The following is a 26,341-nucleotide window of genomic DNA, read 5'->3' on the forward strand; positions in this document are numbered from 1 at the left end:
GACTATCCAGAGTAATCATCATTAATTATACAATTTGGAAGGGATGTTAAACAGCATGCTTCAGGGCTTACACCAACCTCTAACTGTTAGAGGCCAGGATGAGGTCTAGCGTGTGGGGCAGATTACTCCACATCTGCCTACTGCAGGGTTTGTGCACCTTCCTCTGAAGCCGCTGCTACCGGTCACTGTCAGAAAAAGGGAACTGGACTACTTGGAACTCAGGTCTGTTCCAGTATGAAGCTGTTCCTAGGCTGGGGATGGCTTAATATCTTTTGCACTTACTAGCTAGTGACTGATGTGAGAGAGAGAAAACGAGAGCCATATACTGCACCTTGGTTGGAATCCCAGCAGCTCAGGAACAGACTAGGTTTCTCACCATGGCATAACCCTTGGACATCACTGATGGGCAAGGGCTCCCTTCTGCATTTGAATCAGTCTCTGCCCAGTACATGCCTTTAGTTTTGTAATTCCTGGGTTATATGCCTCTTTCAGAAATGAAGAGACCAGGTGAGTGAAGTAATATCTTTTATTGGGCGGACTTCTGTTGGTGAGACAAGCTTTCCAGCTGCACAGAGCTCTTCTTTGGGTGACCTGAAGTTCATCCAATAAAAGATATTACTCACCCACTGTGTCTGTCTAATATCCTGGGACTGACATGGCTACAACACTTTTCAGAAATATTCATTTTCATGGCAGTGGAAAGTACTGGCTACTTAAACAGCCCAGCAGGTTGAAGTGTTCTGCTCAATCACAGAAACAGGTGCTGTGGCAGCATTGCAAGCTTCCTCCATGCACCACCCTGATAATGTGTCAGCCCTGACCTGTGGGATTGTCTAGGCAGACTTAAGTCTGCCTAGCCTATATCATCTATGGCTTCTCTGATGAAACTGCTAAAGAGAGAAGCACTTGTGGTGGCTCTGTCATGGGGATATCTGTTCAGTAGGAACTGCACTGAGACTGCCAACTTGATTTACCTTGAGGCCACAAACTACTGTATGGCAATAATGTTTGGCCGTATCCTGTACCAAATCCAAATTGGTAAAAAGCACCACTTCTTAGTTCCTTGTTTGTTCACTTTCATCTCTTGAAAAACACAAATAAAACAAGAATCAGATGAGTGTTAGGAACAACTCATAGAAGAGAGAAGGACCCATAGAAGAGTTTTCCTTCCTCTTCTCGGGAAACTCGTATGATAGTGGGGATGAAATCCAAGTAGAGAGAATGTTTTGTAGTGAAATACCTTCCCTGTACCATGTAATTGTTCACATTTTTGCAGGCTGTTATGTAGAAATAGGTGGGGTGCCACCTGGTTAGTTGGTTGCAGTATTTCATGTGAAAATGAAATAGCGAGGGATGGGTTGTGACCCATACAGCAGTAGATTCTAAGCCTATACATACCTATGCACTGGTGGATACAGTTATTATAAACTCATGACCGCACCGAACTCCTAGGATGTTTTCTTTTCTCGATCTGGCAGATAACTGTTCCCCAGGGTTTTTAAATTGGATAGTAGGAGGGCTGGCAAGTCAGGGCTTAAAAGCTTTCTAAGTAGGAAGTGATCAATTCTGAAAGACCTGGTTTTTGGCTCATCGTGAACATTAAAATATTATCTAAAGTTATTGACCCTGGTTCTTATATGTTTATGGCCATGGAGTATTGCTCACATCCTAAAAGCTTTTCCGAACCTTGAAGTTGTATTTTAGTTGAAACAATTGACTTGTAGGGTCTGCATCAAGGTAAAGTATTTTCTCCAAAGGTCGGTCTCTGAGGTATGCTCACTTTCCAGAAGAGAAAATGAAGGCATAGATGTGGAATGACTTGCCCAAGTTCATACAGTGAGTCAGTAGGGGAGCTGAGAATAGAACACTTATCTTCCTGACTCCTAGGTCCACCTGCAAGGCTGCATTGCCGCTTTTAAAACAAGGAAGGTACCTTAGAAACCTGCTCCTTGTATCTTCCCTTCAAGCAATTGGAAAGGCTGATACACAGATTTTTTTCCCCTCACAGCCCCGACCATATTGCCCTTCGTTTGCACATCAAATTCAAGCTCTTTGTGCAAACCTTGAATGTGAGAAGAGAACAACTCTGTCCCTTCCTCCTATTACACTTCCTTCCCCCCCCCCCCCAAATTAAAAATGAAAACAAATGAACCAAGCAAAATATCTGCTGTACATAAACTGCCTTCTGGATCAGATGGGTAGCATGTCAAGTGTGGGTATCCTGCCTCTGGCAGTGACCAATACCTGACGTGAGCATTGAGAATCTTGACAGTAGGAGGGCTGTCTGCCTCTCTGCTCCCTCTTGAAATCCACTGAAAATGTTCCTCTGTACTGTAGAGCTTTTGTCAAACATGCTGATTTCTGGACTTTCTGAAAATCATCTCCTTTGAGAGAAGACAGTTACAGTGTATTTGCAGCTCCATCTCTTCAGATTGAGCCACAGCATGGCTGCCACAGTTCTGCCTAAAAACCTAATTCACCTTAGCTTGACAGTGTATTGGCCTGCATCTCCAGTCTGATGTGAAATTAGGAGGCAGGTGTAGCATTTAAAGGGTTTTAAAAAAAAATGGCTGTTTTTAGAAAGTTGTCTGAAACCTTTCCAGCCAGTGCTCCAAAACTGAAGTTGATTCTGAAGCTTAATTATCACCTGTCTGTTGGGCTGTCGTATGCTGTCTCTTGCCCTCTGACTATCGAGCTTGACAATAGTTGGAGCTGTAACGGTTGAGCAGGGACTGAGGAACCGACACATCCATTCTGTTTTCCTGAAATAACTTCCATTTACACTGAACATTTAAAAAAAAATAATCTACGTCTGGTGCTGGTTTTGTTCTAATTATTGAGCATATAGCTGAGAGGACCAAACCTTGCCCACCCACGGGTTGCAACTTGACGGAAGCTCAAGGGCTGCACCTAAGTAATATAAAATGAAATCCACTCCAGCAGTCCCTGTCTGCTGTGATCAAGGTGGGGCATTGCCTGCTGGGATCTGTAGTCACTATGGGCAGTTGCGGGACTTGTTGCAGAACAGCAGAATTTGGCCCTCAGGCTGTACTCTAGCCATCCCTGTCATTGAATCCCAGAATGAATCCCCATTTAGAGTGCCATGCAATCAAGGTCATGGGGAATCCTCCTCTTCTCTGTTTAGTGTGGATAAGCACCATGTGAATCCTGCAGACTCTCTTGACCCTGTTTGACCTTATCTACAAATGTGTATTTGTAAGATGAGAACTGCAGAATACTGTTGCACACCAAGAAAAAGAATTAAGTTTAGAATTCAAGCTAGGTACAGTGGGGAGCAATTAAAATAGGGAAGAGACCAAGAAAGAAAGGTGGACAATGGCCAGTAGTTTTATTAAGTATAAGCAGACGTGCAAGACGGGACTGTGTGGCAGCATTCTCAGTATTGTCAAGCAAAGACGCAAGGAAATGTTAAGGGAGGGGTGCAGAGGGGAGGCCCTAATATTTTAGCAAGCCTGTTTCCCTTCAACAGTCCCCTTTCTCCCTTCCTGCTGTTACCATATCTCTGTTCTCACAAAATATCTAGTCGTCTCTTCAGGCTGTCCTACTTAGACAGTAACTTACTGTAGGTTTTGATACTGTGATATAGTTCTGTTCTGTTGGATAGTCGGGGCGGAAGGAGAAGACTTATAACCACCTGTGGTTATAAACACTCCCTTGGCACTTCTCACAAAATTGGGGATTTGTTCTGATACACTTAACAAAATTTCCTCTTAATGTTGTGCTTTGGAGGCTTTTGGCCTCTACTGCAGCGGTGGCTGCATTTCATTTGCCAGAAGCTGGGAATCGGTGACGGGGATGGAACACTTGATGTTTACATGTTTTGTTCATTCCCTCTGAAGCACTTGGCATTGGCCATTGTTGGAAGACAGGATACTGGGCTAGATGGACCATTGATCTGACCCAGTATGACTGTTTTTATGCCACAACTATAGTTTGTGATCTATGTAGATAAGGCACTATGAAGAGTCAGATTTTAAATGGTTCTCCCGGGAGTCTTGTTTACCTCGACCAAACTTTATAATATGCCTTCCCCGCTCTGATGCACTTGCAACTGAAGGAAACAATCTGTCCCCAGTTCAAACCTCTGCAGAATACTGACTTGTCTGGTTACCTCAGCATCTCGATGCTGATAAGTCTCGTTCACTGTTTGCAGTCGCGTCCAGGTCTCTTTCCTGAGAGGTTACAATTAATGTAGAATCCAGCAATGTGTCTCAATAGTTCAGTCTGTTCCTTCCAATATGAGTTACCTCATTTGTCAGTTCTGAATTTCATCTATTAAACTGCCCATTCGCTTAACTTTGTTTAGGTTCCTCTGAAGTTTTTTCTCAGTCTTTCGTGATTTTGACTAATCAGCGTAACTTTCTCATCTGCCATCTGACATCCTACTTCTGTAAACCCTTTTCCAGATCATTGAGATGTGTGTGTATATAATACATTAATCCTAGCACAGAACTTTGGTGTGCCCTGAGGTTAACCTCTTGTCATGTTGAAAACTGACCAATTACTGCTGCTCTTCATTTTCGTAGCCAATTTCTATTCCTTGACAATACTTTATCTTGCCCTGGGATTACTGTTTCTAACAGCTTCTTTTTTTTTTTTTTTTTTTTTTTTAAATCCAAATATGCTGTCAGCCAGTTCTCTTCTAGCCACTGTTTTGTGGGCCTGCTTTACAATTCCAGTAGATTAGAGAGAAGTCTTCCTCTACAGAAGGTGCACTAGTTTGCACCTACGATGTGTTGAGTGTTCAATAAAAAGCTAATAACTGAAAACAGAGTTGTATAAAACAATTGTTTACAGTACAAATTATTTGCTTATATAATTCTGAAATGACAAATGTAAAAGGTCAGCAGTTTCCTGGTAATGAAATAAAGTTCACTGGTTTGTGATTCCCAGGATCAGCCCAGTGCTCCTTTTAAGACAGGTTTATCACTTTTTGGTGGGTTGGGAGGGGGTCCTCTGGTGGAATAGCTGATTTTTAATGAGACTTCATATTTTTTGTTAGCTCAGCACTTCACTTAAGTTCCTTCAGAACTCTTGGATGTCTACCAGTTGTTGCTTTTTAAGGCCCTTTGCTCTTGAAGTCAATGGGCTCTTGATCAAGTCCTAACTTATCTTTGCCATTTATATGTAGGGGAGAAGGAGGAGTTGGGTTCAGGTACAGTACTTTTCTTCTGATCTATTCAGAGATCCCCAGCAGCAATTAGAAACAGACATGATTGATGGATTTCACTACTATTGATGGAGTTCTCACTAGCGGCTGTGAACCCGACCAGTCTTCAGAAAGTCCTTTCCAGTATACAAATGATATGTGCAACATTGACACCCCGCCCTTCTCTCTCTCCCAGAGTCCCCCCCAAAAAACCCAACCAACAAAAAATTACCATTAACATTACCGAAACAAATTAACATTAAGGGAAAATACATTAATTAACAAACTCTGAACTCAAACTCTACCCAGGCAGAGTTTTTACACCAGAAATGGAGAAGTGCCAGAGACTCCACGAAGTACGCTGGGGACCTTGCTACTGCTATTGATTTTGCTGTGGAATGTGCTCAGATACTATGTTAACAGGTTGCAAAATAAAACCCTAGGAGTCTTGCTCTTCTGATTCAGTTCTTGGCAAAACTATGTGTTGCAGCAGAGGCACTGGAAATATTTTTAGATTCAGGAAGACAATACTGCATTGACTTTCATTTGGAAGGTTGGCTTTGCATTCATATGGGGTAGGAACTTTTTTTTTTTTTTTTTTTTAAGTGAAAGACTAAATTCTGCTATACTAGAATATGGTCTCTCAGCTCTCCAGAGAAAGCTCCCTTTGGGTGAGTGGATTTTTCTATCCTTCAGTAAACCTCCTGTTACACATGGCTTTCGTACACCGCCTTAGACACTAGAAGTGCAAAGAAGTCCTCCCTTCCTGCATTTTCGCAATATTTGCGCCCATCCTATGTTACTATGTCTGTCTGTCCTTTTCTGCTTCTCATGTAGTATGAATTTGATACAGAAATAGTAGCTGGCAGATTTTCAGATGGTGAGCAATCAGTGAGATGAGTACTTATATTGGTTTATTGGTTCTTACAGATAAACCAAAGGTAAGAAGTCTTTGATTAGGAAGATTATCCTAACATTCTCAGAAATTTGTATGAACAAATATTTGTTGCAGGGATAGATTTTTGTGGGCATATCTTTGCCTCCCATCTCCAGGATAGAGGTGTCCGTGGAGAAATAGGAGTTGAAATCATAAGACTAGAAGGGACTTCTAGAGGTCTAGTCCAGTCCCCTGCATTCATGGCAGGACTAAGTGTTATCTAGCCCAGTGCTTCTCAAGCGATCTGATGTGGGGGACCGGCAACTTTTTTTTTCCAATGTGCGCACAGACCGGCAGCCGATGGCTCATGGACTGGCACCGGTCCACAGACCACCACTTTGAGTAGACCCTCCCTGACAGGTGTTTATCCAACCTGCTCTTAAAAATCTCCAATGGTGGCCATTCCACAACCTCCCTAGGCAATTTATTCCAGTGCTTAACCACTCTGACAGGAAGCTTTTCCTAATGTCCAACCTAAACCTCCCTTGCTGCAAGTTAAGCTCATTGTTTCTTGTCTTGTCCTCGGAGGTTAACAAGAACAATTTTTTCACCCGCCTCCTGTTAACAATCTTTTATATACTTGAAAACTGTGATCATGGCCCCCCTTAGTCGTCTTTTCTCCAGACTAAACAAACCCAATTTGTTCAATCTTCTCTCAAAGGTTATGGTTTTCTAGACCTTTAATCATTTTTGTTGCTCTTCTCTGGACTGTCTCCAATTTGTCCACGTCTTTCCTGAAATGTGGCACCCAGAATTGGACACCGTACTCCAGTTGAGGTCTAATCAGCGGGCAAAAAACTTCTTTTGAATTAAATTCACATTCAGAGTTGGAATTCGGTTATTTAACTAGTTGTTCGGTGTTGTATATGGTTTCCCCAGACGTGCATCTTTCTTTCCTCCAAAACTAATTAAAGACCTCACTCTATTCAATTCTAATTAATATCTTGAGGATTGAAGCTGTTGTAGGTTGTGAACAGAAGAAGATGCCATGATTATTTTCCACCTGGAAGGTGAGGGGGGTGAAGATGCAAGGGAAAATATTTACGAACCTTATTTGAGGGAACTGAGTGGCTAAAGCACAGGACTGGGGGTAGAAATTAGCAGTTTCTTCTTCTGCCACAGACTTTCTAGGACCTTGGGTAGATCACTTCCGTCTCTCTGCCTCTAAAATGGGGTTCACATGGCTATCTCGTGTGGCATTTAAGGCTTAAATATATTGCTTGTAAAGTGATTAGCACAATATAAATATCTAGGTAGTTAAAAATTCACAGTTTTGGGTGGTGAGGGTAATCTACATAAAAACATGCAGCGTAGGCAGGGGCACTGTGTGCTAACACTTCCTAACTTCAGAGTTCTTTATATAACCTGCCGCCACTCCATATATAAAGCCCATGTCTGTATTCTTTGGCTAACCTCTTACAGTGATATCATTAAGGTATTAATTTGGCAACTAGTAAACCTCTTGCCAGTTTCAATTGGCCCCCAGTTCTATGCTCAGCCTATTAGAAAGAATCTGGGCTAAAGTAGTCGAAACTGCTTTGGATCAGTTTGAGTTTTCCCCTGACATTTCCAAAGGAAGTTTTAGGTTGCTTGGCTAGATGCATGCAGTGTGTGCTTCTAAGTTCTCTTGATTTACACTTCTATTTTTTCCTTCTTCTCTAACATCCTGGTGCTTTAAGCTGTGGCCCAGAGACATTTAAAACAGTCCTCACTACTTGTCAATAACTTCTACTTGTCAACACTGTTCCCTCTAAGCTGTGTGTGTGTGTGTGTGTGTGTGTGTGTGTGTGTGTGTGCGCGCACGCGTGCACAGATCCTGAACCCCACACACACGGTGAAACACTGCGTGCACAAAAATTTGCACAGAAGAAATGTTTTGCGCACACGGTTTGTCAAAAGTTAGAGGGAACATTGCTTGTCAATTTTCTTTTTTAAAAAATGCCATGATGGGAGTTGTATTCCTAAATTCTTTGTCCTCCCTCAATATACCTACCCCAAACTTAGCATGTTTGCCCCCACCTCATGGGTGAAACCCTAAGCCCTGGATGTGAGCAGGGTGTCGTCATCCTGGGTTCCGTGCACTTGTCTGCAAGTGTCTAGCTCAGCATTCCTGTAGCTTCCCTCTCTAACTATGGTCTAGGTTAATATGAACAGATTAACCTTTCAGTCTCTCCAGGGTTCATTCTAATAAATCCAATAGACTCTTGACTCTTCTGAGAATCCTAGCAGAGTGGCAGTTCATCTTGTGCCTGGCATTCTGTATATAGTGCAAATGGGAGCACAGCTTGTGCATTTCAATGTACTTTGACACTAAAATTAGTTACTGTGCTGGTTCTCATGGTGCCCATGACTGGGTGTCGCCTTCTTTCCCCTGCCTCCAGGAAGAGAGAGACTTGCTTGTGCTTAGTTAGGTGTCATCTCCCTGACACCACTAGTCAATTTAGGCACCCAAACAATCTCTTCAGGGCCTTGTCTTGCTTTGCAGGTTAACAATAGGTGCACCCCAGTCCTCAAACCACGTTGAAGCATTCCCCTGCGAAATCCTGCTCCTGTTGTTGGCTGTTCAGTCATACCAGGTAAACTGTCCCCAAAGGGAAAGGAGTACTTGTGGCACCTTAGACACTAACAAATTTATTTGAGCATAAGCTTTCGTGAGCTACAGCTCACTTCATCAGATGTATTCAGTGGAAAATACAGTGGGGAGATTTATATACACAGAGAACATGAAACAATGGGTGTTACCATACACACTGTAAGGAGAGTGATCACTTAAGATGAGCTATTACCAGTAGGAGAGCGCGAGGGCGGGGGGAGAACCTTTTGTAGTGATAATCAAGGTGGGCCATTTCCAGCAGTTGACAAGAATGACTGAGGAACGGGGCCGGGGGGGAGAATGAACATGGGGAAATAGTTTTACTTTGTGTAATGACCCATCCACTCCCAGTCTCTATTCAAGCCTAAGTTAATTGTATCCAGTTTGCAAATTAATTCCAATTCAGCAGTCTCTCGTTGGAGTCTGTTTTTGAAGGTTTTTTTTGTTGTTGAAGAATAGCCGCTCTTAGGTCTGTAATCGAGTGACCAGAGAGATTGAGGTCTTCTCCAATTGGTTTTTGAACGTTATAATTCTTGACGTCTGATTTGTGTCCATTTATTCTTTTATGTAGAGACTGTCCAGTTTGACCAATGTACATGGCAGAGGGGCATTGCTGGCACATGATGGCATATATCACATTGGTAGATGCCCAGGTGAACGAGCCTCTGATAGTGTGGTTAGGCCCTATGATGGTGTCCCCTGAATAGATATGTGGACAGAGTTGGCAATGGGCTTTGTTGCAAGGATAGGTTCCTGGGTTAGTGGTTCTGTTGTGTGGTGTGTGGTTGCTGGTGAGTATTTTGCTTCAGGTTGGGGGCTGTCTGTAAGCAAGGACTGGCCTGTCTCCCAAGATCTGTGAGAGTGATGGGTCCCAAAGGAACAGTGCACACATCAGCTTCTTTCATTCAAGTGAGGATCAGCTCCTATATGACATCACAGCTCTGAGCTTTCTTTATAATGAAAATAATCATAGGTTTATTATCAAAGATTAAGATTTAAGAGATGAGTAAGGATAATAGGAACAAAAGGTTACATATAAAACCAAAGTATAATATGCTTTCTAGAAATGATACTTAATAGACTAACCATCTGTCTAAAACAGCGGTCTTCAAACTTCATTGCACCGCAACCCCATCTGACATCAGAAATTACTACAGAACCCCAGGAGGGGGGACCAAAGCCTGAGCCTGCCCGAGTCCCTCCACCCCAGGTTGGGGGGGGGGGGCAAAGCCAAAGCTCAAGCCCCACCACCCTGGGTTGGCGTGGGGGGGTCCTGTTACCTGAGCTGAAGCCTGGGTCCCACTTTCCAGGGCTGAAGCCCTGGGGCTTCAGCTTCCAACCATGGCTGTGGGACTCGGGCTTTGGCTTCAGGGCCGGGTCTGAGTAAGTTAAACACCAGCCCTGGTTACCCCATTAAAACAGGGTCATAACCCACTTCAGTTTGAGAACCTCTGCTCTAAAAGCATTCTTATCTCACCCAAATGTCCTTTCCAGAGCTTCCAGATAGAATAGGTTGGCATCCTGTTTTCATGAATGTAATCACACTACCCGATTATTTCCGAAGGTGCAACATAAGTGTCATTTTGCCGCTACCTTATATTCTCCCCCCCCCCCATTCATTGTTGGTCCCCAGAATCCAGATGACGACCTCTCCCCCCCCGCCTCTTCTCCAGGGTTTATTCCCTGGTATGTTGACTTCATGTTGATTTTACATCCTCCTGTTCACTTCATTGCAAACAGAGCTTCCCTGGAGTTGGCTTACGGTGCTTAATTTACACGTGCATCGAGACAGGCGGGAATAGATCTGACTTTGTCTGGCAAAACCTGCGTATCAATCCTGTCTAGGATGCACACTTTGAAACACATTTTAGTACGTATACGCTACTCCTTAAATAGCATCCGTTCAAACATCTCTCAGTGATTTGAGGATCAGTGTGACATAAGATTTTATAAGAGCCTCATGTGACCCTCTTTGGACATATACTATAAAAGCAGTTTTTAGGTGGAGTGAGTTGGTCAGGCCTGTCAGGAATGGTGTGTGTTCACTGCTGAATGGAGAGGTGAGCTGGTAACAGAAGATGATGGAAAGCCAGAGCTGCTCAATGCCTACTTTACTTCAGTCTTCCCTCAAAAAATAACACACGACTAGCAAAATTACCATAGACAATAAAGGAGAAGGCATGCAGATTGGGATAAGTTAAGAACACATCCGAGATCTTCTGACCAATTTGAATGAATTCAACTCAGTGGGGCCTGATGCTATTTCCCCCAAGGGTACTGAAGGAGTTAGCTGAAGAAATCTCGGAGCCACTGACAATAATATTTGCAAACTCACGGACAGCAGGAGAGGTCCCGGAAAACTAGAGAAAGGATAATGTATGACTCGTCTGTAAAAAGGGAGAAAAGGAGGAGCCAGGGAACTATAGACCAGTCAGCCTGACTTTGATACCTGGGAAGCTACTAGAGCAATGCATAAAACATTCAATTTGCGAACACCTGGATGTTGAAGGGGTAATCACTAGCTGCCAGCATATGTTTGCTAAGAACAAATCATGCCAAACCTGCTTGATTTCCTTCGTTGATAGGATAAGAGGCTTGGTGGATGGGGGAATGCAGTGGGCATAACATACCTGGACTTCAGCAAGGCTTTTGACACAGTCCCACATGACATTCTGATAAGTTAGCTGGAGAAATGAGGGCTCGGCAGAACTACCATTAAATGGAAACATAACTGGCTAAATAACTGCAAACAAAGAGTAACAATTAATGGAATTGTGTCAGATTGGCAGGAGGTCTCAAGTGGGGCTTCACAGGGATCTGTCGTGGGTCTGATGTTAAACATCATTATTAATGACCCGGATATAGGTATAGATAGCAGACTGGTCAAATTTGCAGATGACATGTGGAGGGGTGTTGCCAATTTTGGAGGATAGAGCTAAAATTCAGAGGGATCTTGATAAATTCAAAACTGGACTACAGCTGACAAAATAAAATTCAACAAAGACAAATGTAGGGAAGAAAAAACAATGCACAAATACAGAAAAAACAAATGAACAAATACAGATTTAGGTATAACTGGCTTGGCAGCAGCACTGCCGAGAAAGGATCTGGGAGTTGTAGTGGATCATAATCTCAACATGAGTCAGCAATGCGATGCTGTTGCGAAAAAAAAAATGCAATTTTAGGTTGTATTAATAGAGGCATAGAATGCAAGTCATGGGAGGTGATAGTACCACGCTACTCAGCACTGGTTAGGCCTCAGCTGGCATACAGTGTCCAGTTTTGGTCGCCAATATATAGAAAGGATGTAGGGAAACTGGAAAGGATCCAGAGGCAAGCAACAGAGATGATCAAAGGGATGGAATGCAAGCCATATGAGCAAAGGCTGAAGGAACTAGGCAGGTTTTGTTTGGAAAAGAGAAAATTAAGGGAGGACATGATAGCAGTCTTCAAATACTTGAAAGGCTGCCATAAAAAAAGATAGAGAAAAGTTGTTCTCTCTTGCCACAGAGGGCAGGACAAGAGGGAATGAGTTCAAACTACAGCATAGCAGATTTAATCTAAAATCTCAGGATAAACTTCCTGACTGTAAGAACAGTGGAACAGACTGCCTAGGGAGGTTGTGGAAACTTCTTTCCTGGAGGCTTTCAGAAGGAGACTGGATAGCCATCTGTTTTGGATGGTTTAGACATAACAAATCCTGCATCTTGGCAGCGGGTTAGACTAGATGACCCTTGTGGTCCCTTCTGACCCTGTGATTCTGTGAGTTACTGTTTTACAGAACAGTGACCCATTTTCCAGCTGGCATTACAGTGTTCTTAGGGTTACAGTTACATACTCGTTAGATCCTGGCTGGTTTATTTGTACATTCCAGCAGAGAACATGATCATTGTTTTCTGCCCCAGATCAATAGAAACTTCTGTAATGTCATGCACTGTATTGTCATGGTGAGAGCAAGTAGCTTGATCACTGGCTTCTTAACAGCTTGCTGCAGACTTTGGAAGAGCCTATGGGATGGACAGGGTTACTTTTCTGTTGGCCTCTCCTAGTCCTTGTGTCCTAACAAATTGTGATTTTTTTTTTTGCTGTCAGTCAACTGCTTGTGAATTAGGTCCCTTTCTTGTCCCTAAGACATCAGCAAGTGTATTAAATGATTGTCATGATGGCGCTCTCCATCTTCCATATCTGCAGGACTCTTAATGCCACTTTAGAGGAGCACTTATTCCTGCACACACCTGCTGTGCATGCTAATTTTCTCAGACTAAAAAAGTGTGAGCTTTCCTATGTGCCATTTTATTTTCCCCCTCTCCCAGCTGAACGAAATGAGCTGGGTCATCAGAAGCATGTTGGTACTTGGTGACTTGTTATGGTCTTGTCTACACTTAAAGGGTTTGCCTGTAGAGCTGTACCAGCAAACCTCCTAGTGGAAATGGAGCTTTATACTGGCAAGAGTTCTTGAACCAGTAGCTTGAACCAGTTCCCAGAATGGAAATACTATATCGGCAAAAGGATTTTTTGCCAGTAGAACTGTTTACCCTAGAGCTCTTGTCCATTTGAGGTGCGATTTCTATGGGTCTTAGTGGGTTGAGTAGCCTTCACCTCTAAAGCTTTGGTGATCTACATCTCCTTGTCAAATGTGTAATATTCCCACAGCTTTCCTCTGTGCAGTTCTGAGCACTGATCATCACCTTGCTCACTTCTGGCCACACTTTTCCCTTTCTCTCTCTGCTATATCTTAAGTGTCTAGTTAAATCTCTTTCCTTGGAACGTCCGAGGCCGCCACCACTTCAGTTGCAGGATTAGCCCAAACTGTGTTTTGCTTGGACACTAGCTTACTTCAACAAAAGAGTTCACAGGATGCTTTAGTCTTTTTTCCAAACAAAGTCCATTTTACTCATTTCTTCAATGCAATTTGTATCCTACAGATGTGGTTTTCAGGGCCGTTACTATCAGGTCTCAGTCATGAATTGCCACGATTGCAGCTATATTGGTTTCCAGGACTGAAATACCCTTTTTGTCATGTGCAGCTGGAACACTGGGGTCTGGAAACTTATCCATCTCAAAATTCACCCATTGTCACCCCTAAATTAGTCTAATCTGTAGTCTTTTTGTTTAGCTTTTTATCGGTCACTGTTTCTTCTGCCTCTAAAGCCAGTTATTACAGGAACCAGAGCTTTTGGAATTTGTGCATTTCCACAAGCATTTATCTGGAATCCATATTTAGAGATCGCATTTGCATTTTGGTCAGCTAGACTGTCTGTCTGGATAGCTCTTCTAATGCATTGTGAAAGCTGAAGACTCATTTGCATCCAATGCATGCTGATGAGTAAGACTTGTAGCTGCTAAAAAGTATATAAAGGACACCAGAAGATCTGGTTGATCACAAATTATTTTTTTGCAAATATCCTTCAGAACTTGACCAAGATTGGAACTTGAAACCCTACTGCAAGATCAAGTAGAATGGTTGGTTGTGGCAAAGCGTCTCACTCCACTGAACTTCTTCTGAAAAACTTGCTGTATTGTGAAGTCGCATACAGTAGCTTAACTCTTGAACTTGAGGCTTTGTATTTATAGTTCAAAGCAAACTGTTGTCTATGGCTCATTAGTGCTTTGCAGAGTTCTTGCTGCTGGTCTGGAGAGATGGAAGATCACAGGGTGACTTCATTTTCACCTGCTTCTATGGATCAGTGAAAATACTTTCCACATGTTGCTTTCTATGGAAGCAGTTGCTTTGAATTACAGAACTTAGGGCAATGAAGGGACCTCTGAGAATCTCTGAGACAGTCCATGCTGTGAAAGTAAACCTCTGGTCTAAAGAAATTACTTTGGGGATGAGGAGAGTACTTGATTGAATACCAGTCTGTCTGTGACTTGAATAGTCACAGAACTTCTCCCTTTCTGCAGAAGAAAGGGAGTTTTTGCATACTCCAAAGGGAATTACATTGAGCTTCTGGGAATGAGCTTGTTATAAGAATTTCACATTGTCTAGAATCTGAGATTTTTTAACTAAGTTTGAAAAAAGGAAGTTTCAGAGAACAGTGAAGTAAAGATTAGTGTCTGATTGTTTTTGTTTTCCCTCCTCCAGGCTTGCTAAGCACCTATAACTCGAGATGAAGCCAATAGGAATTGCAAATGCTCAGTCTGATTTTTCAGAAGTGCTAAGTCTGTAGTACTTACGACTTGATAAATGCATGGGGTTGTGTAGGGGTTCATAAATTGACAAAAGGAAGGCATATATCGATGCATTTTAGCAAGCAAATGGTTTTTGTCAACTGCTGAGCAGTCTGGATGTGAAATGGAAGTAAAATGCCAGCAGAGCCAGAGAGAATCGGGAGCTGTGGGTTCTATTCCCATCTCTGTAATGGACACATTGAGAGACTTTTTGGACTAGTCACGACCGACTATATTGTAAACTCTCTGGAGCAGGTGACTGTCTGCTGTGGGTTTCACAATGCCTCATATACTGGGGCCCCAATCCTGACTGAGGTGTCTAGGCACTACATTATTAAAACCCCAATCCTCTTTGGTTAAAAGTAAACGAGATTCCTTAATTTTGTAACAAGCACAACTGGTGATATCTAGGCCCTAAGTACACTAAGTAGCCTACATTGCAGGAGAAGGGTTAGATTTAAAAATGTCATTGGAATTTTTTTTTCTCATTAAAATGAACAATTCTTCTCAGGATAGTCTTTGTAAAAACAAGTTTTACTAATCCCAAACTCTGGATGTCAATTACATTGAGTAGCCATCTTTAAATTCTCATCTAGAGGGAAACATTTATTGTTAGCATAATGCAAGTGCTTGTAGGTTATTCCCCTACGTTCAGTAGAAGTGTTCACTGTTAAAATTCCCAAACCTCTGAAATTATCTAAGCAAATATCTGGCAAAAGATTTATCATGGCGTCATGCTTGCTGTAAAGCACAAAGGTCCTATAAAGCACATCTGCTTAATGAGTTCATGTGTTGTGTATTTTAGTCCAGGTGTTTCACCCTTCATTTTGTCTTTATAAGCATATGCAGTATTGTCTTTGAAAGTGCTGTACAAACACTGAGTTCTGTTCTGTTGGTTCCTAATTTGAAGCCTTTTTAGCTTCACTTTTTCTTAAACGAGAACTTGTAAGCAGACACAGATTACCTAGGTCTGGTTTTTCCCCCTTGTGAATAACTTTAGGGTAGAGTTAAATGGTTTAGGTCAGGGGTTCTTGACCTTTTTTCTTTCTGAAGATTCTCCTCTTCTCTCCCCCCCCCCCCCGCCCAAATGCTATAAAAACTCCTTGGCCTACCTGTGCCACAACAACTGTTTTTCTGCATATAAAAGCCAGGACCAGTGTTAGGGGGTAGCAGGGCAGTTGCCTGGGGCCCCATGCCACAGGGGGCACCGCAAAGCTAAGTTGCTCAGGCTTCAGCTTCAGCCCCATGCGGTGGGGCTTGGGCTTTTTTCCCTGGGTCTCAGCAAGTCTAATGCCAGCCCTGCGTGGTGGACCCCTTGAAACCTGCTCGTGCCCCCCCAGGAGCCCTAGGCCTCTGGTTGAAAACCACTGGTTTAGGCCATTGGCACTCCCTGTTTGTAACTAGTCTGATAGAAACAGCTAGTAATTCCCTGTCATATTAATGGGTTTTGAATATATGTAAAGTCCCCTAGTAGGTTCTTTTGCAATTAGTTCAAGTGGCGATAAGCCTTTCACGATGACGTGCAAAGAAGCTAGGCAGCCATGGTTGATACAGTCCTATTAAGCACTCGTCTAAACGTGACCTTCTGAAGTGTTACACCCTTTCCAGGGTGTTGTTTCTTTGCTTTTGCTGTCTCACTTTGTATTGGGTTTATCAGACACCTATGAATTTCCCCTTAGTAGGTATGGAAGTTGCATTCCAGGCTCTAATTTTAACTGAAATATAATGAATCCTTTTTATTTTTTCAAGACTTAAAAGGGTGCATTACTTTCATTATGCTAGCATAGTAATACTGTTCTCTCTGGGACATCCGTTCTTTTCTTTAATTCAGTTGATTGGTCACTGGTAATTATCTTAAACAGCCATTGTCCCATCTGGTAAATCTTACCAAATGTACTGGGTTTTATCAGAAATCTCATTTTAAAGTAACTGCAATAGCCCCTTCCTGCATTTTCTTATGGCTGAGTGATTAGCAAGCTATGGCTGTGTAGAGCAGAGGTCCCCAAACTCTGGGGCACCTCCCACTACCGGGGTACGGAGGAATGTTTGGGGGGGGCACGGCAGGGCCTGGGCAGCCTCCACAGGGAGCAGGACAAGAGCACGACCCAACCCAGCTCTGCCTCTGGCCACAGCCTTGCCCTTGGTCTTGGCCCCCGACTACCGCCCGGTCGCAGCTTCCACCCCCAGCCTCAACCTCCAGGTGCAGCTCTGCACCAAGCCCCAGTCTCTTCCCCCAGCTGCGGCTCCGCTTCTGGCCCCGCCCGCAGCCTTGGCCTCTGGCTGCGGCCCCAGTCTCTGTCCCCTCCCCCCTGTCTGCACGCCTCCCCTCCCCCCAACGTCATGGCCCCGCTCCCGGCCCTGGCTCTTGGGGGAGGTGGTTGGGGAGTGGACAGGGATAAGGGAGGCATGACCCTGAAAAGTATGGGGACCACTGGTATAGAGACTTTTTACTGTCTATCTCAGCCTGTTGCTCAGTGATACAGATGCTTCTGTGGCATCATTGTAATGTCACATAGTTCATTGTGGTGATACTGAATATAATTATGGAGTCTATTTAGCACGGAAATCCCCCCAAAATATTCCCCTAAACTTCAAGATTAGTACTGTATGTACAGAAGTGTTTGTCCAGATTGTCTGTCTGCCGATGGCATGATGCCGCTGGCTCATCAAGATCACTGTCTCAGATTTTTCAAAGCTGGCTGTTAGCTAGCTTGCAAATAAAGTCTTTGATGGCTATTGAGCACCCACTGCCTTCAAAGAGCATCCTGAGCTTCTGCCACAGCTACAGTCTGTTGTATGGAAACGCTGTTTAAAGATTAGCTTAGCCCTAGATGAAGCAACATGCTGGACCATGGACGAGAGATCCAATCATGATGGATGCACTAAGTGATAGAACCTGTTCAAGTTAGAAACCAGTTTTATAGGGGAGAAATGGAGTTTGTGCCCTTTTTCACAAAAAGAAAAGGAGTACTTGTGGCACCTTAGAGACCAACAAATTTATTTGAGCATAAGCTTTCGTGAGCTACAGCTCACTTCATCGGATGCATTTGGTGGAAAATACAGTGGGGAGATTGATATACACACACAGAGAACATGAAACAATGGGTTTATCATACACACTGTAAGGAGAGTGATCACTTAAGATGAGCCATCACCAGCAGCAGGGGGGAGGGAGGAAAACCTTTCATGGTGACAAGCAAGGTAGGCTATTTCCAGCAGTTAACAAGAACATCTGAGGAACAGTGGGAGGTAGGGTGGGGGGTAGAAATAACATGGGGAAATAGTTTTACTTTGTGTAATGACTCATCCATTCCCAGTCTCTATTCAAGCCTAAGTTAATTGTATCCAGTTTGCAAATTAATTCCAATTCAGCAGTCTCTCGTTGGAGTCTGTTTTTGAAGCTTTTTTGTTGAAGGATAGCCACCCTCAGGTCTGTAATCGAGTGACCGGAGAGATTGAAGTGTTCTCCAACTGGTTTTTGAATGTTATAATTCTTGACATCTGATTTGTGTCCATTTATTCTTTTGCATAGAGACTGTCCAGTTTGACCAATGTACATGGCAGAGGGGCATTGCTGGCACATGATGGCATATATCACATTGGTAGATGTGCAGGTGAACGAGCCTCTGATAGTGTGGCTGATGTGATTAGGCCCTATGATGCTGTCCCCTGAATAGATATGTGGGCAGAGTTGGCAACAGGCTTTGTTGCAAGGATAGGTTCCTGGGTTAGTGGTTCTGTTGTGTGGTGTGTGGTTGCTGGTGAGTATTTGCTTCAGGCTGGGGGTCTGTCTGTAAGCAAGGACTGGCCTGTCTCCCAAGATCTGTGAGAGTGATGGGTCGTCCTTCAGGATGGGTTGTAGATCCTTGATGATGCGTTGGAGAGGTTTTAGTTGGGGGCTGAAGGTGATGGCTAGTGGCGTTCTGTTATTTTCTTTGTTGGGCCTGTCCTGTAGTAGGTGACTTCTGGGTACTCTTCTGGCTCTGTCAATCTGTTTCTTCATTTCAGCAGGTGGGTATTGTAGTTGTAGGAATGCATGATAGAGATCTTGTAGGTGTTTGTCTCTGTCTGAGGGGTTGGAGTTAATGCGGTTATATCGTAGAGCTAAGCTGTAGACAATGGATCGAGTGGTATGATCTGGATGAAAGCTAGAGGCATGTAGGTAGGAATAGAGGTCAGTAGGTTTCCAGTATAGGGTGGTGTTTATGTGACCATCGCGTATTAGCACCGTAGTGTCCAGAAGTGGATCTCTTGTGTGGACTGGTCCAGGCTGAGGTGGTTGGTGGGATGGAAATTGTTGAAATCCTGGTGGAATTCCTCAAGGGCTTCTTTTCCATGGGTCCAGATGATGATGTCATCAATGTAGCGCAAGTAGAGTAGGGGCATTAGGGGACGAGAGCTGAGGAAGCGTTGTTCTAAGTCAGCCATAAAAATGTTGGCATACTGTGGGGCCATGCGGGTACCCATCGCAGTGCTGCTGACTTGAAGGTATACATTGTCCCCAAATGTGAAATAGTTATGGGTCAGGACAAAGTCACAAAGTTCAGCCACCAGGTTAGCCGTGACATTATCGGGGATACTGTTCCTGACGGCTTGTAGTCCATCTTTGTGTGGAATGTTGGTGTAGAGGCTTCTACATCCATAGTGGCCAGGATGGTGTTTTTAGGAAGATCACCAATGGACTGTAGTTTCCTCAGGAAGTCAGTGGTGTCTCAAAGATAGCTGGGAGTGCTGGTAACGTAGGGCCTGAGGAGGGAGTCTTCATAGCCAGACAATCCTGCTGTCAGGGTGCCAATGCCTGAGATGATGGGGCGTCCAGGATTTCCAGGTTTATGGATCTTGGGTAGCAGATAGAATACCCCAGGTCCTGGCTCCAGGGGTGTGTCTGTGCGGATTTGTTCTTGTGCTTTTTCAGGGAGTTTCTTGAGCAAATGCTGTAGTTTCTTTTGGTAACTCTCAGTGGGATCAGAGGGTAATGGCTTGTAGAAAGTGGTGTTGGAGAGCTGCCTAGTAACCTCTTGTTCATACTCCGACCTTTTCATGATGACGACAGCACCTCCTTTGTCAGCCTTTTTGATTATGATGTCAAGTTGTTTCTGAGGCTGTGGATGGCACTGTGTTCTGCACGGCTGAGGTTATGGGGCAAGTGATGCTGCTTTTCCACAATTTCAGCTCGTGCACGAATGCAAATACAGACTAACACGGCTGCTACTCTGAAACCTGCCCTTATTCACTATTTTATCTTGTAAAGAACTGAAAAGGTTTTAAATTACTTGTTTTACTTACTTTTTTTTGCACTTTTTTGACTTGGAGAGCAGAACTTGGAGGACTTTTTCAGCCCTTAATAGGAAGGGTGAGGCTGAATCTTTTCTGTGCTTGCGCCTTCAAAATGTTTGGCAGAAGTTGAAGTAGAGTAGGTGTTAAGAAGATTTCAACTCCCTGATTCAAAATCTCTTCTTTCAGTTGTTCAGGTTTCAGTTCCTTGACATCTGATGTCATTCTTATTGTTTCTCAATAATTGTTTCTCTGTTTTTGTCCAGAGTTCTCTTAGTAAAGCAAGATCTGAACTATTAGTGCAAAGCAAGAAGAAAAAAGGAAGGAATAAACAACTCAGGCGGCCTTTATATATAAAGGCCACAAACCCAGTTGTGTTTTTTTTCTGTACAGGTCACCTTTTAAGTTTTCAGACTTTTTGCAAAACAGTTTTATATAACCTGAAACTTAATTCTGTTTTTGTTTTTTGTTTTTTTGGTCTTGAAAAACAGAATTTTCGTTGCTGTAGTTTACCAGGTCATTCAACCATGCTGCCTAAGTATGTCTATGGCTCCTGTATGATTCAGGATAATGTTTGTTTGCAGACATCTTGGAAATTCATCAGTAATGGGAAAGGGAATATGGGAAAAGGACTGACAGACACCTGGGATCTAGTAAAATTATTTAATGCCTGCTGAAGAATGGCAAGTGGCTCTGTAAGTCTTCTTTTTTTTTCAGATTGCCCAAGGCAAGATGAAGTCTGCCAGCTGTGTCTAATGGATGCTTGTGCTTAAGGTATCCTTACTTGAATCTCTGCTTTGTTGAAGCCCACCTGGGAGTGGACTTGGAAATGACTGAAACTTCGTCTAGTGCCAGGGTGTTCAGTGACAAATGTGGACCATAATTTGCTAATTCTAAGTCAAGACAGTCTTCTCTTTCTGTACAGAGGTGTGGTCACTGTGGACTAGTATGCAAATGACTGACTTTGACATGAGGAGTGAGGCCACTTGGAACAAGATGTAGCAATGCTTGCTGGCACTATACTTCTGTGGGCTACACCTCCATATCTGGCCTGGCAGATAATCATGGTTTTCAAATAACCTATATCAGGATCCCCCTGCTCTGCCTTTGCAGGCAGATGAAGACTTGTATGAGCTGTCCGTATGTACTCGCTAACTGGAGGAACCACACACTGGAAAAGGCCATACTTCTGGGTCACTGTAGATGAGAGGTTTAGTTGTGATCTCAAAGCAGCACTGAACAATAAGTGAACTGTCACAGACAGGCACGTCTCTGAACTGAGGAGCTTCCAATCAAAGAATAAGTGAAATTCTCCATATAGTGGTGGTCCTTCTTGGGATAGGAGGGTTTTTAATGCCTTCCTGAAAGGAACAGGAAGGCACTTGGCAAACACTTCAGCTGGGAAATTGTTCTGGGCAAATAGCAGGTGACATAAAAGGAATGAAAGAGACTAGGGAGAGCAGATGATGTGTGGAGAGAGTTTTAAAGGTGAGGAGGGTGAATTAGAACTTAAAGCAGATTTGGGAAAGTAAAGCAGGAAGAGGGAGAAGGAAGATCTGATCATAGAATATCAGGGTTGGAAGGGACCTCAGGAGATCGTCTAGTCCAAACCCCTGCTCAAAGCAGGACCAATCCCCAATTTTTGCCCCAAATGGCCCCCTCAGGGATTGAACTAACAACCCTGGGTTTAGCAAGCTAATGCTCAAACCACTGAGCTATCCCTCCCCCCCAGAAAGACTGGAAAGGAAAGGTTGATGCAGTTCTTGCAATATTGTGTACCTGAAGCGTGACTCTTGGTTTAGGATACACACCTGACTTGTTTAATTAACGTAGTTGCAGAATTTCTTCAGGGACTCTGTCAACGTACTCTCCAGAAACCTCTGTGCTCACACACGCTGTTGTAGGCTGTGTTGCCTCTAAGTGCTAAGTATAATTAAGAGTCAGTGCAGGGGGATTAACAGTTTTGAATCTGCAAAACACCATGACAGGTATGTGGGCCTCATCAAGAGAGGCATCAAAGTTCTGAGTTTCCTGTTCAGTCTTGTTGCAGAGCTTTGGAAGGAGATCCACGCTACTGCCAACACTCTGTCCTGGGCACTTTATATAGCTGCTAGCTGAAATGAGCATGGACAGGTAGTACTGAAGTCTAGCTTTGATTTTGGCCAACTTTGGTAACAAGTTTTCTGATTGCATTGCTGCTTAGCCCCAAAATTCTTTCCTTTCAAAAGATGAAATCCTTGCAAATTAAAATATTTTCAGTAGAAATTCAAATATCTGTGGGGGCAGGGGGAAGAAGCAAGGATGCAGTCTTTCTTGCTTAAAATGCTAAGCTTTTGTAAAGTGCTTTGAGATCTATGAAGGAGAAGTGTGGGATAAGTGTAAAGTATTATGGTATCATTTATTTTGCTGCAGTGGGGTGAGCAGAGGCTGAGGTTTCACTCTGAGATCTCCAGAGATGGATTTAAATCTGACTTTATTTGAAAATATTGTAGCCTTGTTATGATTCCGCATGGAGTATAAAAGTGGTTGTGCAATTAAAATAAATCTGCAGCTTTATGTATCTGGGTCTCTTACCTTGTCAGATCTCTCTAGCTAAGCAGGGTGAAACTGAGCAAAGATGTCAACAGGGAAAACCCAGTTGCTGTAGAGATGGGTTCGGTTGCTGCAGTTTAAGATTCAGAGTAACATTCTTTGTTCTGAACCGCTACTGAACTAATCCCCTAGTTCTGATGCTGCAGGTTCCATCTTTTGAATGTGACAACCATAGAATCGTAGAAATGTAGGATTTGAAGGGACCTCAAGAAGTTCAACCCTCTGTGCTGTGACAGGGCCAAGTAAACCTAGACCATCCCTGACAGGCATTTGTCCAACTTGTTCCTAAAAGCTTGTGATGATGGGGACTCCATGACCTTCCTTGGAAGCCTATTCCAGAGCTTAACAACCTTTATATTTAGAAAGCTTTTCCTAATATCTAACCCAAATCTCCCTTGTTGCAGATTAAGCCAATTTACTTCTTGTCCTACCTCCAGTGGACATGGAGAACAGTTGATCACTATCCTGTGTATAACAGCATTGGAAGACTGTTACCAGTTTCCCCCATCAGTCCTCTTTTTTTCTCAAGACTAAACATGCCCAGTTGTTGGTTTTTTAACCTTTCTTCAGCGGTCAGGTTTTCTAAATCTTTGATCATTTTTACCTCTGTCCTGTGGAAACTCTTCAGTTTGTTCACCTCTTTCCTTGTGTGGTGTCCAGATTTGGACACAGTATTTCAGCGGTAGCCTCAACAGTGCTGAGTAGAGGGGACAGTTATCTCCTATGTCTGTGTTTCAACACTTTTTGTTGTTACATTCCAGAATTGTTAGCCATTTCTGTAACTGCATCATATTATTGACTCGTATTCAGTTTGTGGTCCACTATAACCCCTCGCTCCTCTTCAGCAGTACTACCAACTAGACAGTTATTCCCCATTTTGTAGTTGTGCATTTGATTTTCCTTCCTAAGTGAAGTACTTTGCACGTGTCTTTATTGAATTTCATCTTGTAGAATTCAGACCAATTCTTAAATTTGTCACGGTCATCTTGAATTTTAAGATGCCCTCTAAAGTGTTTGCAATCCTTTCCAGCTTGGAGTCATCTGCAAACTTTATAAGCATACTGTCCACTGCATTATCCAAGTCATTAATGAAAATAATGAATAGTACTGGACCCAGGACTGGCCCTCTGGGACCTCACTAGATACACCCTCCCAATTTGACAGCAAACAATTGATACCTATCCTTTGATTATGGTCTTCCAAACAATTGTGCACCCATCTTATAATAATTTAATCTGGATCACACTTCCCTAGTTTTGCTTATGAGAATGTCATGTGGAAATGTGTCAAAAGCCTTCCTGAAATCAAATATCATGCCTACTGCTTCCCCGCATCCACTAGGTCAGTAATGCTATCAAAGAAAGAAATTAAGTTGGTTTGGCATGATTTGTTCTTGACAAATCTGTGCTGACTATTCCTTTTAACCCTATTCTCCAGGTGCTTACAAATGGATTGTTTAATCATATGCCCCAGTATCTCTCCAGATATTGAAGTTAGGCTGACTGGTCTATAATTCCCTGAGTCCTCCTTGTTCACCTTTTTGAAGATAAGTACTATGTTTTGCCTTTCTCCAGTTCTTTGGGACTTCTGCCGTCTTCCAGGAGTTCTCAAAGATCTCAAACCATGGTTGATATCTTACAATTTTTAGATTTCAGAGTGGTTGCCATGTTAGTTTGTATCAGTAGAAAGAATGAGGAGTACTTGTGGCACTTTAGAGACTAGCAAATTTATTTGAGCATAAGCTTTCGTGGGCTAAAGCCCAGTTTTTAAAGATCCCGTGATGCTTTTCACAAGAAAAATTGTTAACCTGGTTTCTTGACCAAACAGCAGTGTGTTACCGCCACTTTGACTGTAGGTCTGCTTATACTTGTACTGCTCTGAAGTAATGCAGTGCTTTCCCAGTTACTGTGTTCCACTCCAGAGGTGATTTGCGCTTCCCTGGTGGGTGAAGATTCCTACCTATAGTTGTGTGCTTGTAGTTGCTGCAGCATCGGAGGTCCCAATCAAGAGCATGGTCCCTTTGTGTTAGATGGCATCTCAAGTCCCTGAGATGTTTCTGGGTGAAGGGCACTATGGAAATGCAGGATAATATCGCAACCTGTCCTAACTGCTCCAGATTGTAGAGATCACCTTGAAAAATATGTGACATCTTTCCTCATATTAATAGTAAATGGTTTCAGGAGTGGGGTCATAGACAGATGTCCCAACCACACAGTTTTATCTCCTGGGACTTCTAGACTGGTTTGTTACCACAGCAAGGTTCTGCTTGCTTGCTTTGAGTGTTTTTGTCATCGTATTTGGAGTCCTTAGACTTATCCTCCCTTGCACCCGCCAAGGAACCATTTTAGTCACTCTGCTTCCTAAGGAGCAAGACTGACAGGACTCCCTTTGGTGTTGATAACATGCCGATTAGCTACAGGGGTCACTGTTGAGTGATGCAGGTCACTTTCTTCCCCTGTCTTCAGGGGAGAGCAAGAGACTGGGACAAAAAGTCAAACATGAATCTTCCGTGTTTCTTGAGATCAGTGTTGCACCCTTGCTAATTTGAGAAGAATGGTAGGGATCTTTGGGTAAAAGCTACTATGGTCAGTTGCCAGCACAGGAGAATTTTAATCTTGTGCCCCTTTTAGTTGGAGTTAGTACTGGTAGTAAAATCTTTCCTTTGCTCGTTGTTTGAGAGGAAAGATAGTCCAGTAGTTAGGGCACTAGCCTGGGGCTTGGGTGACGTTGGTTTGAGTTTCTGTTCAGCCACCAAGATCTTGTGTGATCTTTGCCCTGGCACTACGTGCCTCAGTTCTTCCCTTCCTCACAGGGGTGTTACATATTTATCCTCACTAGAAATTGTGAGGCTTACTATGGTATTGAAGTACCTAAAATAAATTACAGTACAAATGGATTCTGCTAAAATCAGAACAATTTAATCACTAAATCAACTAACCTTCTCAAGAATTCTTTAGCAAGAAACGGTCGTTGTGGCTGCATACCAGGAGAGATGGGGAAGACAGACAGACTGAGGTGTCAGAGTGGTCAGCCCTGTGAGATCTGAGTAGTTTTCCAAAAGCAAATGCAGATTCCTACATTAAGAAGTTCCAGTGAAGCAACTAGTAAGGATTCTTTCTGATCTCCACAGAAGCTGCCTTTTGAAGTCCACATCCCCTGCAGATGGCTCAGGCAGAAAGTGGTGGTTTTTTTTTTTTAATGTAGCTGAACGTGCATGTACTGCTGGATCAGCAATTCTCATTAACTGATTTCTACCAGAGGGTAGCTTTCAATGTACTTGAATGCCCTCTGACCCTCCTATGCAAAAGCCAGCTAATAAGAGAAGTAAAAGGGCAAATTCAATTTGATTTGTAAGTTTGCTTCAAAAGCTTTCCCCTAGCTTTTTCTGCACTGGTTGCTTAATATCTGACACATCCTATTTTCCTATGCATTCAGCTCCCTTCTGGACGCCTAATATCCTCTGGAGAGAGAAAAATGTCAGCTTTCAGGAGTTGATATTTAGATTTGAGAAATTAAACAGCATAAAAGTGTTCAGCGCAATGGAATGTATACCATTGTGTATTGCTTGCTTCCAGGCCTGCCATTTGGAGAACTATCCGGGGGA

The 26,341-nt window shown here is 43.1% G+C and overlaps 1 protein-coding gene and 1 long non-coding RNA gene across 8 annotated transcripts in view; both read left to right on the top strand.

Moving 5' to 3' along the window:
• FAM219A (family with sequence similarity 219 member A) overlaps positions 1 to 26,341 on the top strand; it is a 166,782-nt gene that overhangs the window by 4,261 nt on the left and 136,180 nt on the right. The gene's annotated exons all lie outside the window — the stretch shown is intronic.
• LOC122460444 overlaps positions 3,094 to 26,341 on the top strand; it is a 39,030-nt gene continuing 15,782 nt past the window's right edge. Inside the window, exon 1 of the long non-coding RNA XR_006281750.1 lies at positions 3,094 to 5,841. This is a non-coding gene — a long non-coding RNA (uncharacterized LOC122460444). The remainder of the gene's footprint in view (positions 5,842 to 26,341) is intronic.

Source organism: Dermochelys coriacea, chromosome 5 (assembly GCF_009764565.3).
Source record: "Dermochelys coriacea isolate rDerCor1 chromosome 5, rDerCor1.pri.v4, whole genome shotgun sequence".
Taxonomy (NCBI): domain Eukaryota; kingdom Metazoa; phylum Chordata; order Testudines; family Dermochelyidae; genus Dermochelys; species Dermochelys coriacea.